The 17,733-nt window shown below is 34.8% G+C and overlaps 1 protein-coding gene across 5 annotated transcripts in view; it reads right to left on the bottom strand.

Annotated features, from left to right (window-relative positions):
• The window catches only part of LOC131800466 (paired box pox-meso protein-like), a 102,551-nt gene that overhangs the window by 51,225 nt on the left and 33,593 nt on the right, over positions 1–17,733 (bottom strand). The gene's annotated exons all lie outside the window — the stretch shown is intronic.

Genomic DNA, 17,733 nt, shown 5'->3' with positions numbered 1-17,733 from the left:
TCTTACAACCCCTAATGTTGGTAGAACTTATAATAGAAAACATTTTTTCATAATCACAACGATTACCTATCAAAAGAAATTCCAACTCACTTAATAATCCCCTTTTGGAAATAATTGAAATTCCAGGGGACTCAAAACATAAAAATATTGAAATATGATTCTTTTGCCATTTAACGCCAGATTTGTTAAATTTTATGGACTCTGTCGTCATTAGTGTTGTTGTTCTCTAAAAATTCCCATTGTGTTGGGAGGCAAAATAATAAAAAAAAAACAAAACAAAAAATAATGACTCCAATGATGATCAAGCTGTGAGAAAACCTTAATAATAACACGTATAGCACGAGAGAGGGAGAGACTGAACTCAGTATGAGGTTCTGTAATATTGAAAAAAAGCTAAATGAAATCATTGTTTGGAACTACAAGAACAATGTCGTTTTTTACAAAAGAACAAATAGCACAACTTTTTTTATTCATCACTAAACAATTTGTTCATTGATTCACAAACAAAAAAAAAAAAAAAAACAACAACAGAAAACTATTATACTTGGCCATTTTGTGTCAAATATAAATCTTTTAATTATATAATGTGCGATCACAAAAATGGAGGGTAGACGAAAACAATTCTTTGCAATCAAAATATTTTTGTAAACCCTTAAATATTCATCAGCCAAGAGTAGTGAATGCATGCACAATTCTCAAGTGGGCAGAGACAGTCAGCCAGCGACAGCCAACATCTCAGCGTTAACATGTTGATCTGTCAACGAAAATTAATGACATCATAAATCATGTAAACATTCTGGTGCAAATACAATTTAGTTTTACATTAAATGGATATGAAAGCAAGATGTGGCAACGCCACACATACACAACACCCTTGCAAGCACATAAATCGGAAGTCAGGCACGGAAAGTTGTATTTGAAGTTTAGAGGGGAAGAGGATTTTCAGATGCTGGGACAGAGAAATCACAAAAAACTAGTTTCTCTAAAGTTGCACTTTAAATACAAACTCAGTTCCCCCAGAAATCTTCCAAATTTTCGATGAAATTATGTTTTAGCTTAGATATGATTTTGAAAAAAAAAAAAAAAAAAAAATCACAGTATTTTATTTTTAACGTGAAATACTAAAAATGAAAAATTTTTATTTTATCTAAAATAAAAAATCTTTTTTCTACTATTTCTTGCTGCGAACCAACCCATTGTTTTCTCACATATGCCATAACTTTTATAGACATTCTATAAAATATATAAACATTTGCGTCTGTGTGTGTGGGTGTTTCTTAATATCCAATGAAATCTTTTATACGTTGTTTGATGATGATCGGCATCATCAATTATGGCATTTATCTATCTGGGGGCGGTGAAAATAGGGGTATATTCAATTTCAAATTTTGTGTATGGCCACAGCATCCACACAAATTCGGGTTAACCAATCATTGTCAATGCAGCGTAACAAATACATTGAGAGGAAGACTATTTATACATATATTTATATCTTCTCAGACATTATCTTTCTCTCTTTGTCTTTGGTTCATATGATGTCTTATCGAAAGAATTTAACAAATGATAAGTGTAGATAAATAAATTAGACACTTTTCGAAAGAATTGTGGATATTGGGACTTGATGATTTGTCGATCGCCACAATTCTAGAATGAAAAGTTATCGATAAAAACTTCGAAATGGTGGATAACAATTTTTTTAGCGCGAATCTCTGCCGATAACATCTTTGCTATGCAGACAAGTGGTCGAAAGCAAATGTTCTATACAGAAAAGTTGTCGCTAACAACATTTCTATACAGAAAAGTTGTCGCTAACAACATTTCTATACAGAAAAGTTGTCGCTAACATTTTTTCTATACAGAAAAGTTGTCGCTAACAACTTTTCTATACAGAAAAGTTGTCGCTAACAACTTTTCTATACAGAAAAGTTGTCGCTAACAACTTTTCTATACAGAAAAGTTGTCGATAACAACTTTTCTATACAGAAAAGTTGTCGATAACAACTTTTCTATACAGAAAAGTTGTCGATAACAACCTTTCTATAGAGAAAAGTTGTCGATAACAACCTTTCTATAGAGAAAAGTTGTCGATAACAACTTTTCTATAGATAACAACTTTTCTAAAAGTTGTCGATAACAACCTTTCTATAGAGAAAAGTTGTCGATAACAACTTTTCTATACAGAAAAGTTGTCGATAACAACTTTTCTATACAGAAAAGTTGTCGATAACAACCTTTCTATAGAGAAAAGTTGTCGATAACAACCTTTCTATAGAGAAAAGTTGTCGATAACAACTTTTCTATAGATAACAACTTTTCTAAAAGTTGTCGATAACAACCTTTCTATAGAGAAAAGTTGTCGATAACAACTTTTCTATACAGAAAAGTTGTCGATAACAACCTTTCTATAGAGAAAAGTTGTCGATAACAACAGAAAAGTTGTCGATAACAACCTTTCTATAGAGATAAGTTGTCGATAACAACTTTTCTATACAGAAAAGTTGTCAATAAGAACTTATGTACACAGAAAAGTTGTCGATAACAACTTATCTACACAGAAAAGTTGTCAATAACAAATTTTTTATGCAGAAAACTTGTCGATAACAAAGAAAAGTTTTCGATAATAACTTTTTCATACAGATAAGCTTTCAATAATAACTTTTCCATACAGAAAAATTTGTGATAATAACTTTTCCATACAGAAAAGTTGTCGATAACAACTTTTCCATACACAAAAGTTGTCGATAACAAATTTTCTATAGAAAAAATTTGACGATAACAAATTTTCTATACAGAAATGTCGCCGATAACAAGTTTTCTATTCAGAAATGTTGCCGATAACAAATTTTCTATTCAGAAATGTAGCCGATAACAACTTTTCTATACTAGAAATTTGTCGATAACAACTTTTCTATACAGAAAATTTGTCGATAACATCTTTTCCATACAGAAAGGTTGTCGATAACAACCTTTCCATTCAGAAAAGTTACCGATAACAACTTTTCCATACAGAAATGTTTGTTGTTCTATGCAGAAACGTTATCGATAACAAATTTTTTATACAGAAAGGTAATCGATAACCACTTTTCCAGAAAAGTAGTCAATAACACATTTTTTCAAAAATAAAGTTTGCAGATAACCACTTTCCTATAAAGAAGCATTGCCGATATTGAAGGAGGAAAACAGTTTGTAACAGCATAGCTCCTTATAAAAGGAAAGATTATCGATTAAAATGTTCCTTGAAGAAATCGATAATTATCAATAATATTTTTTTTATAAAACATATTTTTATAAAGAACTTTTTTAAATAAAAAGCATTTCATAAAAAGCTATCGATATAAATTCGCTATATAACTTTACTTCCTTATCCTCATAGTCGCAACAGTTCTCATTTACATTCCCTGTTCACAAAACTGTGAGTAGCTAAATATCAAAACTACATATGACATTTTAATGTTCTTACTTCCAACACTCTTTGGAATTCCCCCCCCCCCCACCCTCTTTCACTTCACATTACTGCTGCTCAGAGACAGCACAAGCAGCACATGTCTGCCATAACCTTAGTCCTGGCAAAAAAATTGCCTGCTTTCTTCCTTTATTCCATTCACTTTAGAAGCACTTAATTTCAGATTGATTCTTTGTAACATTTTCAAAAACTCCCCAGAGGGTGGGAGGTAATTCATTTGTTCTCACATGGCATGGCGGGTGGGGTTGGGGAGGATTGAATGTCACTTTCAATGTTGCAAGAAGCAAAAAAGACCGAACAAGATGAATCAACCCACAATATTCGGAACGGGCACATCAATTTTCGTTTGAAATGCCAGGGGAAAGGGAAATGTAAGAGGCAACAACAACTACAGCAACAATGGGAATGGTAATAGAAAAATAGCATCATCTATGGAAAAACCATCTGGTTTTCTTTGAATATGTTTGTGTGTTGAAATAAACCAAATGCCCGCCAAGTGGGCGAGGAGGGAGGGGAGAGACATAATCACATTAATTATGATTTGACAGAATTGTTAAAATTTTGTTGTTGCCATAACATTCTACGAACACTTTAACTTTAGCATAATCATGGAAGCACCCAAACGTCTGGCTGGCTAGCGAGTCCCCACAACACCACTTTGACTGTTGGTTATTAACTTCCTTCCACTTGGTGGCTTTAACACTTGCCAGGATGTTGTGAAAACTTTGCTGAGAAAAAAATGAACTTTTATTTTCTTTTAATGCCAGGACATCCCCAGAGTGGCAAGGCTAGGCATGGGGGGAGGTGGAAATACGCAACAAAATTCATAAAGTCACATGGCCCGTGTAGAATCGTGAACGTATGCAAAGGACATCTATTTGGCTGGCCTGCAACAAAAACGAAAGACACTTACAATACAACATGTTTTATGACTTTGCTGTTCCGTGGAGTCCTTTGGCACTCTCAAACAAAACACCAAATATCGTTGCTCTTTGGCCTCTTTCTTGTTTTCTACTGCCGTTCATTCGTTTTACTTTTTGAAAGTGTGTTAAATCGCTGGAATGAGCAACGAACGAATACCCTGTCAAACAACATGCATCCTTTTCAGAATTTTGGCAAACCAAATACGAAAATTTATTCAATTTAGTTACGCAGCTCAGGCACGTGTCGCGAGCGTGTGCACTGCATTTGCTGACGTTTTCCTTTCGAATCAACTGAAAACGTTCCAATAAATGTAAAATAATCATAACAATAAACATCATATTCTAGATGCCGACAATAGAGTTTCCGTTCCTCCGTTTGGCTGAAAGAAAAAAAAAGTTAATCGATGTTCTATGCACTGCTCAACTAACTGTGGCCATGTGGTTGGTGGTCTCCTTTGGAGTGTGGCGGCTGTCGCTCTATAATGATGCCATAAACTTCATCATCTTTAAAAAAACCATAACAATTGAGAATGTGGTGGATTCATTGGTGCCTTTAACCACTTGTTTTGCGATCGTCATTTTATGACAATGCGAATGACGATGATGGGTTCATTTTCATGTCCTATGATTTGTGGCTAAAGGATGGGGGGAGGGAAGAGGGTCGGCGCTGGAGTTACGAGCTCTCACGCAGAAAATCAAATGATTTACGTTGATATGTTGACGCCATAACCAACCACAACCACAAGGCTGGAAGTCATTCGTTTGTCTTCCAAAGGATGTCCTGTGATTGAGATGTTTTACAAGTTTATTTCCAGGGAAATCCCCATAAATCCTCATTGTCATCATCATCACCATGAGCACTGTTGTTCGCATTCTCTATTGTTATAATTATGCGAAAAGTTTTATTTTCGTCCTTCGTCTTGTTGAGGGGGATGGGTGGGGGTATTATTTGCTTTAATGCGCAACAAATTTGCCAGAACCAAAAATGATATAGCAATTTTCCTTTAAGACAACATCAAGAAATTTCCGCAAACAAGCAATGTTTGGAAATGAGTAAGAGGGAATAGTAAAGAAAATGCAAGGAAAAAAAGCTTTTGGGAATAAATCTTTGACAATGAAAATGGAAAGAAGTTTTATTGGATAAGAACTGGGGCATATTTCAGTCGTAGTAACATACAGTCCAGAGGCGGATATTCTAATAATATAGGGCCGTTCAGAGGACTTTTAGAGCCATTCTTGACATGAAATGCACTTCATAGGACATTAGACATTAAATATCGCTCAGAGGTCTTTAAGTTTTCAAGATCTTGAAAATATGTTCTGGGTGTGGAAAAGCTTTTTGGAAGAGGGTATTATTTACTAAAACGCAACCACAAACAAGGAACATTTCGTTGGTGGATGATGGAGAAAAGAGAGCAACGAAAACGCTTTTTGGAAAATGTATGTATGTTTATAAGTTAAGTCTGGTAAAAACTTTTTGAAAGCTTCGATATTTTTTGGCCGTAGTAGATGGCTACTCAGATGTCTTTTAACATAACAGGTCTTTTGCTGCTAGAGGGTCGTTCAGAGGCAAAGAACATGTTTTAGGTAGTTTCTATACATAAGGCAACAGGAAAAAAAACTTATTAGAGGTAGAGGACATGAACAATGTTCAAGAAGACCTCTTAACAAAAAGTATCCTCCTAAGTTTTTTTTTACTCCAAAGATGGTTCTATAAATAAAAAAAACTTTTCATGGTATTTATATTAACATTGAAGGTTTCTTAGAGTGCTTCTGCACCTAGAAAAATTTTCAAGGGTGTTTTATATATTCAACCCTTTTGGAGGTATTTTTTAGAGATATTCTGATAGGAACAACCAGTCAGTGATCCTTTAGTCACAGAAAAGCTTTAGAGGTGTTATTGTCTTAGAAGATCTTTTATGAGACTTACATACACATGATACCTCCAAGATTTCTTTTATACGAGAAACACCTTTCAGAGGTTCTTTAGACTAGAGCGATCTTCAGGTAGTGCTCTACACATGATAGAACTTCCGAACGTTTTCCATACATTAAAGATTTTTCTGAGGTCTTCCATAGATAGAACTTTCAGAGGTATGATATGACCAAATAGACTTTCCACACATAGAAGATCCTTCTGTGGTCTACAGTTCCTTTATACATAGAAGATCTTTCAGACATGTATTATGCCTTCCTAGCTCTTCTTACTATAAAATACCATTTAGGCGTCCTCTAGGTAAGACATTTTTTTAAAAGGTCTTCTAAGCGAGACAAACCTTTATAAGATACCTTTCAGACCTTTCTTTTAATCATAAAATTCAAGTCCACAAAGCACGATATATAGGCCTTGTAGACATAAACTTCTTTTTTCAGACCTTCTTGACATAGAACGGTGACAGAAATCTGTAGATATGCAAAATCTTCCATAGAGTCTTTTAGACAAGAGGGCCATCAGAGGTCCTCACAATTGTCCTCTTGTACGTCTTCTATTCAAAAAGCCCTTCTGTGAATCTTTGTTATGTAGAGAGTCGAACTTTTATGTTCTTCCAATTTTGTTACTCCTACAAGAAGTATTCAATGAAGACTTTCCATAGGCCTCTCACTAAATCTAGACATTCTAGATGAGTGTCAAGCAAATGCAGCCACTCTCGCTTTCAATAAGCATAATTTTCTCCTCACAAATACTTAGAAACATTGACAACCATTGTGGTCAGAGGGTAACAAACTTGGGAGTCCGTTTTTATGCCCGGCCCTGTCCTATATGCGTTGTTAGTCTTCTGTAAAAAAATCTATGCCATATACTCCATTGCCCTCAATTTGGCCTTTTTAACCTCTTCACAACACACTTCCCTAGTAAAGCTCTTCTTATTACACACTTCCATATTACAACCACTACCTATTCCTGAGGGGAAAAATGTTTCCTCTAATCACATCCAGCTCCAGTCTCCACACAATTCATTAATCCATAAAGTACTCCTAGTTTTATTTTCCTGCTTTCGAGTGCCTTATGTTTTGTCTAATGTCATTTTAATTTGTCGACTTGGAAATTGAAAACCAAACATGCCACACAGAAAAAATATGGCCAATTTCAGTTCTCCCCCTTCCTTTGCTGCAGGCACTTGGGTTGGTTGGCTGGTGCCGTTGTGGTGAACAACAGCAAGCCACCACACAGTATACCACACAAATGAAATGCAAGTGAACAGTGCAACTTGTATGGAGCATATGTATGACTGGCTGACTGGAAGATATGATCTCTGGCTGCACATGCAGATAGATACATACATATGTGCACACGCACACACCCCTTGACACAAAATGCCACAAAGAGTCAACATCAATCTTAGAGACAAGACCTACAGGGCCCTGGTGTCAGGCAAAATTTTGAAATTCTGTAGAGATTTGTTTTGAATGTAACCTTTGGGGACACTGGGAATTGTCATCATGCCATGACTAGAGTGGCAAAAGGGGGATTGGGGGGAGTCAAAAGTCATTTTTGGAAATAAGTACATGCACACATATTTATGGATGGATGTTGAGTTATGAAAAATCATCCCTGAATGACATTGACAAGTGTAAAGTCATGTTGTGTGGTGTACAATGCATAGACGACATTATTCTTGGGATGCTATCTAGTCTCGCACCCCCTCTCTCCCGTCACAAACTTCATTAACATAAATTTAATGAGTTTCTAATAGTTTTGAAAATATTTAAATATATTTTCTTGAAAAATTTACATGATTGTAAATGTTGTGGCTTGTTTGTTGTTTTTTTCGGTCTTTATGATTCTGAAGAATCCTGGCAATGCATGGCACGCGCTCTTGGTTACCATATTCTCTCCAGGAGAAGAATAAGACAAAGTCTTGTAAATTCCATTGTCAAATTGTAATAAATGGCTTATTTCCCCAATTGTTTTGTGGAACAGCAGATGGTTATGCTTCTCTGCCATGGAAGAAGTAAAATTTATGTCATCGTAAATATTTTAAATTTTATCTTTAGTTTTCGAGAAGGGTTAGATGGAGGGGAGAGATATTTTGTTAGTTTTTTATTATTTTTGAATGAAATTTGGAGTAGGATCTTTAGGGTAAAGGGGGGCTAATATTGCAGAAGGAAAGTCGTGTCAAGAAAACTATTGCATTTCCTTATTGATTCGCAAGTTGTCGGGTATAGTCCTTGTATTCCTTCAGGTCAGACGGAATGAGATATAAGGCCATTCATTTCTAAATGAGGCTCAGAAAATCTCACCTAGATTTAATCCGGGACTGCTATATCCTTCTAAAAACCTACGAGAAGTTATTAAATAATTAGTTCAAAAATTTGAATTAGAAAATATAGGTTTTAAAAGAAGAGCGGTCGTTAGTTGTGGTATGGACTTATACACCACCTATAATTCAGAATATGTTATGTCCCTTATAAAATTAATTATGGATCATTTCTAGTTGACAGGTCTCCTGTACATATTTCAATTTTAATTCCCACCGAAATTCTGAAGATTTTCATGAATCTACTTTGAAATAACCTTTCCCCAGCATCTGGATTTCATCAGACAATTTCGTTTTTGTTGTCATTTATTTATTTTCCGTTTTTTTTTTTCTTTTTATTATTCTTGACAATTAACTTTTTATTGTGGCATTTTGTGTTCAGTTCATTTGCATTTGTTAAACGCCAATATTATTGTTATTTAGCTGATGTCGCCGACGCTATCGTCTTCGCTGTAACATTCTTCTTGAAAGAGGAATATAAAAACACACACACACACATGTATGTAGAGAGGGAGCGAGTTCCAGGGTCCCGATAATGTTTAACGGGTCATGATAACAAATTTTATAAATAAATCTCGTTGTGTTCGATTATCTATCGAAGTCCAGTCCACAGAAACAACGACAATGGACAAAGACAGACAATGATGATCACAGAAAAATGTTGAAAAGGCAAATGGACAACAAAGCCAAAGAATTTCAAAACAAAAAGTATGAGCAGCGGCGTGGAAATCCACGAAATAGGGGGGAGGTGTTCATAAGAACAAAAAAAAAAAAAAAGGTGGAAGACCTCAAATCTGGGGAATTTTCAATATAAACCAGGATGTACATATGCCCAAAATAGGAAAAAAATTAGGTATAATCTTATTTCAGATTTCTCATACCTTTCAGTTTATTTAGACAGACAGTTTATTCAAGGAAACTAAAAAAACGATTTCAAAAGACACAAAATATGCTCTCATTATGGAATATCATTCTGAGTCGAATTATTGCCCGATCGAGATGATTAAAATGTGAATAAATCTCTTGCGTTTCGTACCATCGCTAGCGTAGCCCGACGGTAAGGAAGTGGACGAAAGGAAACAGCAACATCATCAAAAATGGTTCGAAAAGTAAAGACGCAACTTGATGGAAACCAGCCTCGCAGTGGCCGAAAAATGGCTCGTGAGCTGAACATATCGTAATTTTCGATTCGGCAAATATATGAATATCATTGAGCTCGGGGTTAAGCCATTGAGATTCCAAAAGGTGCAAGAACTTACACCGCAATAGAAAGAAAATGGGCTCAAACGAGCTAAAGAGTTGCTTCGCTTGACCGAAAGTGGTGAACTGCCGAATATGGTTTTCTCCGATGAGAAAACATTCGTTGTCCAGCAGTTTAAAAACAGATCGTGTTTACTTGCCAAAGAGGTCAGCTGAAAATGTGCACCTGCGGTTGGCCACCAGAACTCAAGCGCCGGCCATGGTGATGGTGTGGGCCGCCGTAACAGCCGATGGTCGCTCTCCACTCGTATTTATCGACAGTGGCATCAGAATAAATGCCGAATATTCTAGCGAAAATATTCTGGAGGGTGTATTCAAGCCTTGGGCACGCAAACATTTTGGCCGCAGACCTTGAGCATTCTAACAGGACTCAGCCCTATCGGACTCAGCACGCGACTTCCAAGAATGGTTACAAAATGACGTTCCTCGCTTCATTTCCAGCGCAAAATGGCCATCAAAATCTCCGGATATCGATCCGTTGGACTATTGTGTCTGGAGTATTTCGGAAAGCAATGTTGGCACTTAAAAATACCAAAGTGTCGATCAATCGGTTCAGGCACAAATGCTTCCGTCAAATTTAGCAAAAATCGATTCAGAGTAGGATTATTAGTTCCTTTCGGTTTCAAAGTATTATTGTTCTAAAGCCAAAATATGTATTCAAAAATTATCATAGTTGGCATGATCTACAATGCATAAATTCCCTGCCCGTCCGAATTTTGATCTTTCTTTAACGGTTTTTTAATAAAAAATTTTATATGCTAAAAATGATTCAAAGTTGGTCCTATGCTAGGGTATTATATATGATTTACAAATCATTATTTTACAGGATGCATGCATAAAATTGAAAACCAAGGGAATATACCTCCATAGTACTCAATTTATGGGGATTACTATATTTCAACACCATGGAAAATAAAATTAGCCATTTCAAAAGACACTATGGTTTGATTTGTTTGAAATAAAAATAAGTTTTCATTAAAATGTTTAATAAATCCCTCGTTGAAGTTTTCAATTCTAATTTATGCAAGATAACTTGAAATCCTCGTTATGGCAACTCTGGCAACCCCATACCCAGGATATGTCATTATAAAGTTGTTATAACATATGACAAGTTCATGATAAACACCTTTGACAGTTTGCAGGCACACAAAAAAATGAATAACAAAACCAGAGACAGCGACAGACAGACCGATAAAAAAACGTCAAGTGACCCAAATCAAAGCCATTTATGTTAAATGGTGGAGGAGAGAAGAGTCTTAATATTTTCTCGCTAAAACTGTTCTTCTTCTTCTTCTAGACGAAGGCAATTTGCCAGCTTTCTTCTTTGGTTTTTTGTGGCGATTTTTTTCAACAAATGTCAAAGAAAACAATAAAATCTTATTGATCCTTAAGCCGATCGATAAAATCGAGAAAAATTAAACAAAGGAACACAAAAAAAATATTTGGGCGCCAATTTGACAAAGGTAGGATAAAAATTAAATTAGTAATTTTGAGAAAAAACTGCAGAATTTGGTGGTTTGGGAATGAAAAAAAAAAAAAAAACATAATATTATATCCGGTTTGATAGTTTCCCAGAAAATTGCAGAAATTTTGAAGAAGAATTTTGAATTATTTGGAATAAATGCATAGATATTCAGGCGCTGGATTTCTGTTCTATGAATAGGTGAAATGAAAAATATTTAAAAATATTAATTTTTATAAAATTTTTCATTTGACATTTCTTTTTTATAAAATTTTTCATTTGACATTTCTTTTTTATAAAAGTTTTCATTTCACATTTTCATAGAGTAAGAATTGAGGCCCAGAACTTATTTATAATGTCTGTGTCTCTATCTTTTCCACTCAGGTACAAGAACTCATAATTTTTAATTATTTTTAAAAAAATTAGATATATTTTTGAAAAGATTGCTATTTTCCTAACCTCGTATTTTATATATTTTACCCATCAATAAACCAAATGCCGCATAAAAAATTAGATATTTTTTTAAGAACATTGCTTTTTTCTAACCTCGTCTTTTATATGTTTTAGCCATCAATAAACCAAATTCTCCATTCATAAAATTCTTTCATTGATTTCATGTTGTTATGTATTTTTAATTCCTTTTCAAAATAAACCGCAACATTGTGTGTAATTGTAACAGATTGAATGCATTTTTTTTTTTTTTTTGCAACAACCATGGACGTACGCACACACTCACATTTTCAATCCCTAATGCAGATTAACAGCGACTGGCAAAAAAATTGCTGCGTAGACTCCCAGTAGACCTTTATTAATCCACAGACGTTTTTTTATTCAGCATATATGTATGGGCCAAACAGACGGACAAACAACCCAACAAATCCCTGCCATACATAGAATGAAAATGGACTCGATCGTTGTAGAAGCATAGATCCAGGAACAAAATTAAAGAAGACATTGCCTTGAATAAAAAGAAACGAAAGTAAAAAACCCTTAGGCGACAATGTGAGTGCCAAAGCCAAGCACCATTGAATGTTTAGAGTCTCGCCAAAGGTTTGCCGCTCATCTTTTTTGAGGTTATACCAAAATCAAAAAAAAATAAGTTGTTAAGCGTTTACACTGCAAGATTTAAGGTTGGCTTATCCCCAGAGTTGCATGCATGCAATGCAAGCTCAAACAATGTGTGATGCACACACAAATTGCATAGCTGTTGTGTAAAGTGTGTATTCGTTTATTCTGGCTGCCTGGCTGGCTGGCTGACTTAGTGTCGGGCTTGGATGTCTGTGTTGTGTCCCGGCGATACACTTTCCCATTAAGGCGTGTACACATTGGCGCGACTTTATCAAGTAGTAGTTTGTTGTTGTTGGCAATGTGTTTTTTTATTTTTCCGTTCTTTTTTTCTGGTTTACTTTTTGGCTTTGTTTTAGACTGCCACCAAGTCAAAAAAAAAAAAAAGAACCAAGCAGAACACAAGACAGGAAAACAATGTCCGATCATCGTAACCCGAGAAAGGCTTTTGTTGGTCCACATAAACTACAGACAATGTTTTTTTCGTTTCGTTTGCTGTTGTTTGTTGCTGAGAACAAACCCCAAAATCCCTTTATTTGGTTTGAATCCAGCAGAAAAAAGAGGACCTAAAATTTTAGGTTTTTTTTTTGTCCCGATGAGTAGTTGTGTGAGTGTGTATTTGGGTTTGTTTGCATATTTACATTGTTCCGATCGGTAAATGTTGTTTTTTTCCTGTCCATCCGCTTGTCTGCCAAACAAGACAAACGAAAACGTGACTTTAGAAGCCAATGGAGGAGTAGCACCATTAGCAGGATGTTTCAAAAATTGAAAAAAAAAAAAACTGAATCTGACATCCAGTTTTGTGTGTATGGCTCAATTATGATGTTTAGTAGATGTGTGAAGAAAATGCATTTCGAAAGGGCTACTGTTTTCAGAGCTGCTCATTTACACAATAATTTAAAAATGAGAATCCTCTCTCGAAATTTTAGGTTTTCGGAGCCGAACAAAAAATGTTTTTAATTTTTTAAAATATTCTCTAATAACGTGGGTTCGTTCTTAGTAGGGCAAATTTATGTAAGTTCTGACAGTTTGGAATGGGGTCCCAGTTGGTACTAGATTTGTGATAAAGATGTGTTTTTGGTAATGTGTACTACAAGTGCACGAAAAATACTAAATAGTATTATATTTGATACAATTTGGTATTTTGTAACCAGATAGTGCTTGAAATTAGAAATTTTGTAAAAGGGTCGCTGTTCATGTGTAGCCTGGACATATGAAGGTTGTTTCGGAAATACGTCTTATATTTGTACGAAAAGTACTTAATGGTACCAAATTTGATTTTGGGTGAATGGATAGGGCAGGAATCCTCAAACTTTATATGGTGTCTAAGGTTAAGATATGGAGGTTTGTTTTGGAAATGCATCCTATATTTGTACGAAAAGTATTTAATGGTACTAAATTCGATATTGGATGAAGCGATTAAATCCTTATATAGATGTCACTGTTGGTATCAGGTGTTGATGACTGGTGGTTAATTGATGGCTTTGGAAATGCGTTGTATATTTGTACGAAAAGTACGAAATGGTACTAGATTTGTTATTGGGTGAAGGAATAGAGCTGAAATCCTGAAATTTTGATATAGGTGTCACGGTTTGTGTTTGAGGATAAGATATGGAGGTGGTTTGGAAATACATCATATATTTCGAAAAATACTAAATAGTAAAAAAATTGGCATTGTGTGAAGGAATAGAGCTGAAACCCTGAAATTTAATATTGAGGTTGGTATCTGGGATCGAGATATGGAGGTGGCTGTTACTAATATAACACGAAACTTACTAAACCGTAGATGATTTAGGAAATGTGTGCTATAATTGCACGAAAAGTACTAAATAGTACAAATTTTAGTATTGAGTGAATGTATAGAGCTGAAATCCTGAAATTTGATATTGCTGTCTCCCTTAGTATCTGGTGTTGAGATTTGCGGCTGGTTTGGAAATGCATCCTATATTTGTACGAAAAGTATTTAATGGTACTAAATTCGATATTGGATGAAGCGATTAAATCCTTATATAGATGTCACTGTTGGTATCAGGTGTTGATGACTGGTGGTTAATTGGTGGCTTGGCGTTGTATATTTGTACGAAAAGTACGAAATGGTACTAGATTTGTTATTGGGTGAAGGAATAGAGCTGAAATCCTGAAATTTAATATAGGTGTCACGGTTTGTGTTTGAGATGAAGATTATGGAGGTGGTTTTGGAAATACATCATATATATCACAAAGTACTAAATAGTAAAAAAAAAATTGGCATTGTGTGAAGAAGTAGAGCTGAATCCCTGAAATTTAATATTGAGGTTGGTATCTGGGATCGAGATATGGAGGTGGCTTTTACTAAAATAACACGAAACTTACTAAGCCGTAGGTGATTTTGGAAATGTGTTCTATAATTGCACGAAAAGTACTAAATAGTACAAATTTTAGTATTGAGTGAATGTATAGAGCTGAAATCATGAAAATTGATATTGATGTCTCCCTTGGTATCTGGTGTTGAGATTTGGCGGTGGTTTGGAAATGCGTCCAATATTTGTACGAAAAAAATTAATGGTACCAAATTTTATTTTATGAACTATGAACAGCTTTGAGCTATTTTGAGAATTGTGGATGTTTATGAATTATTGTGAACTACGAAACAATTTAGAAAGATTTGAAAATTTTTTTGAACTATGAACTATAGGTAGTTTGAGCGTCGCCCAAGAAAGATTTTGAGATTCTTGGATTTTTAAGAACATTTTATGCGAGATTTTTGGATATTGTTATCGAAGTCTCTGTTTGTATCTAAAACTGAGATATGGAGGCAATTTTGGAAATGTCTACTAAAATAATACAAGAAGTGCTAAACCGTACTAAATTTTATATTGAGTGAAGGGCGGGCCTATCCCTTTTTCAAATTTGACGTTGAGGTCACAGTTGGTGTCTATGGTTAAGTTACGAAGGTGATTTGGGAAATGTGTGCTATAATTGCTGGGAAATATCTGAATAGTACCAAATTTGGTCTTGAAATCCTGAAATTTGATATTGATATCTCTCTGTGGTATCTGGTGTTGAGACTTGGTGGTGGTATATTGATATGCTTTCAATATTTGTACAAAAAAAAAAAAAAATGGTACCCAATTTTGTTTTATGTACTATGAACAGCTTTGGTCTATTTTGAGAATTTTGAATTTTTAGGAACATTTATTAACTACGAATTTAGAAAGATTTGACAATTTTTTGAACTCTGAACTTTAAGAAGTTTGAGAGTCGATCAAGCAAGATTTTGAGATTCGTGTATCTTTGAGAACATTTTGTGCCATTTTGAGGTTTTTAGAAACATATTATGAGCTACGAACAATTTTTTTGGCGGGTATTCCCCAGAAAAATGAATGGAATCTTGTTCTATAAAAACATGAAATGAAAAATTTTTTATTTCAAAATTTCTCATTTCACATTTCTTTCCTTTTAATTTTCATAGAACAAAAAAGGCGCCCTGAATTCTTTATGAGATCTTATGAACTCAAAAAGATTTTATGATTTAGTTATCAGGATATTTTTACAACTGCGGTTTATAAATACTAGTATTCAAAATTCCTTACTATTTTCCCATCTTGTGGCACTTTGTTTTTTGATATTTGGTTCCCATTGGAAAAATGATTGCTGTTTATGCAGGTCTATTTCACAAGCAAATTGTATGTATGACCACGACGACTACGTTTGGAATGTTGAATGGGAAAAACTAAACTTGGACAGGTTAAGAGCAACCTTAAAAGTGCAACAAAAAGTGCTTCATTCATTCATACAATTGTAATTCTTAAACAATTCAATTTCAATCAACATCGTCGTCGTCGTCACCAACATTTCAGTTGTCACTTCAAGTAGCTGGCCGAGAACAAGTAGCCAGCTAGCTGGCCAACTGATCTTCCCAGTTAATTTTTCATTCATTCATAATGCAAAAAAAAAAAAAAACGAGAAGGTATACCGAGGGGAGGGCTGGGAGGTTGGTTGGTTACTTTTCAGTGTTATTTATAGCCATATTACAACAATCAGCAAGAAGGAAAAGTAGACAAAAAATATACAAAAAAAAAAAACTAGTTTGATTTGAGCCAGCAGTAATACATAGTTGTTGTTGTTGTTGTTATTGTTTTTTTTTTTTTTAATAGAAAACCTAGGAATGTAGGTTATATACTTGTCATTTATTTGTTGTCGCCATTCTCATTCCTTCTTGTCCTCCTCCGTCAATCTCTGTAGCTCTAAATGCGAAAGTATCAAACAAATCTGAGAATATTGTAACTTAAATAGCAAAGTGTTCAGTTACATGGTCATTTACACCATTACGTTCCCAAAGCTCTGAACAAAAGGAAGAGGTCTGTCTCTATGATATTCAGTAAAAAATGATAGATAGATCTGTTGTGTGTAGGTATGGGGACGTGTTTTGTTTTATCAAATGTCATGTGGCGATTGTTGTTTTGCTGAATTTCTTTTGTGAAATGACATTAGTCGGATTTTATAAAATTACAGAAATTGTAGGAGACATATAAAATGTTAGTTAGGTCAGTTGTAATATATCTCAAGATTTTTATTTTAGCTGAATATATGACTAAAAATAAACGGTTAAACAATATCATTTTATATATACTTAGAAAGCTTAGGATGAATACCATTGAATTTTTACACCCCCAACCATAGTATGGAGGGCATATTAAGTTTGTCATTCCGTTTGTAACACCTCGAAATATACATTATAGACTTCAAACTGCTGTCATTTTTAAGAAACTCTTCCGACAAGTGTACAAAAGCATTTTGGTGAGAATTTTCCAGAAAAAAGCTCGTTACCGTGACGTCCGACGTCAAGGAAGTGGACGAAAGAAAACAAGAACATCAACAGAAATGGTTCGAAAATGGTTCGTGAGCTGAACATATCGCAATATTCCATTCAGCAAATATTGAAAAATGAGCTCAGGGTAAAGCCATTGAAATTCCAAAAAGTTCAAAAACTTTCACCGAACCGGAAAAAAATAGACTCAAAAGAGCTAAAGAGTTGCTTCGCTTGGCTGAAAGTGGTGAACTGCCGAATTTGGTTTCCTCAAATGAGAAAACATTCGTTGTCCCGCATACAAAATTATCGTGTTTACTTGCCAAAGAGGTCAGCTGAAAATGTGCACCTTCGGTTGGCCACCAAAACTCAAACGCCGGCCATGGTGATGGTGTGGGCCGTCATAACAGCCGATGATCGCTCTCCGCTCATATTAATCGACCGTGGCATCAGAATAAATGCCAAATATTATCGCGAAAATATTCTGAAGGGTGTATTAAAGTCTTGGGCAC

This window comes from Musca domestica, unplaced genomic scaffold (assembly GCF_030504385.1).
Source record: "Musca domestica strain aabys unplaced genomic scaffold, Musca_domestica.polishedcontigs.V.1.1 92, whole genome shotgun sequence".
Taxonomy (NCBI): Eukaryota; Metazoa; Arthropoda; class Insecta; order Diptera; family Muscidae; genus Musca; species Musca domestica.
The sequence above is the reverse complement of the archived record's forward strand: the minus strand, read 5'-3'. Positions and strand labels throughout refer to the sequence as shown.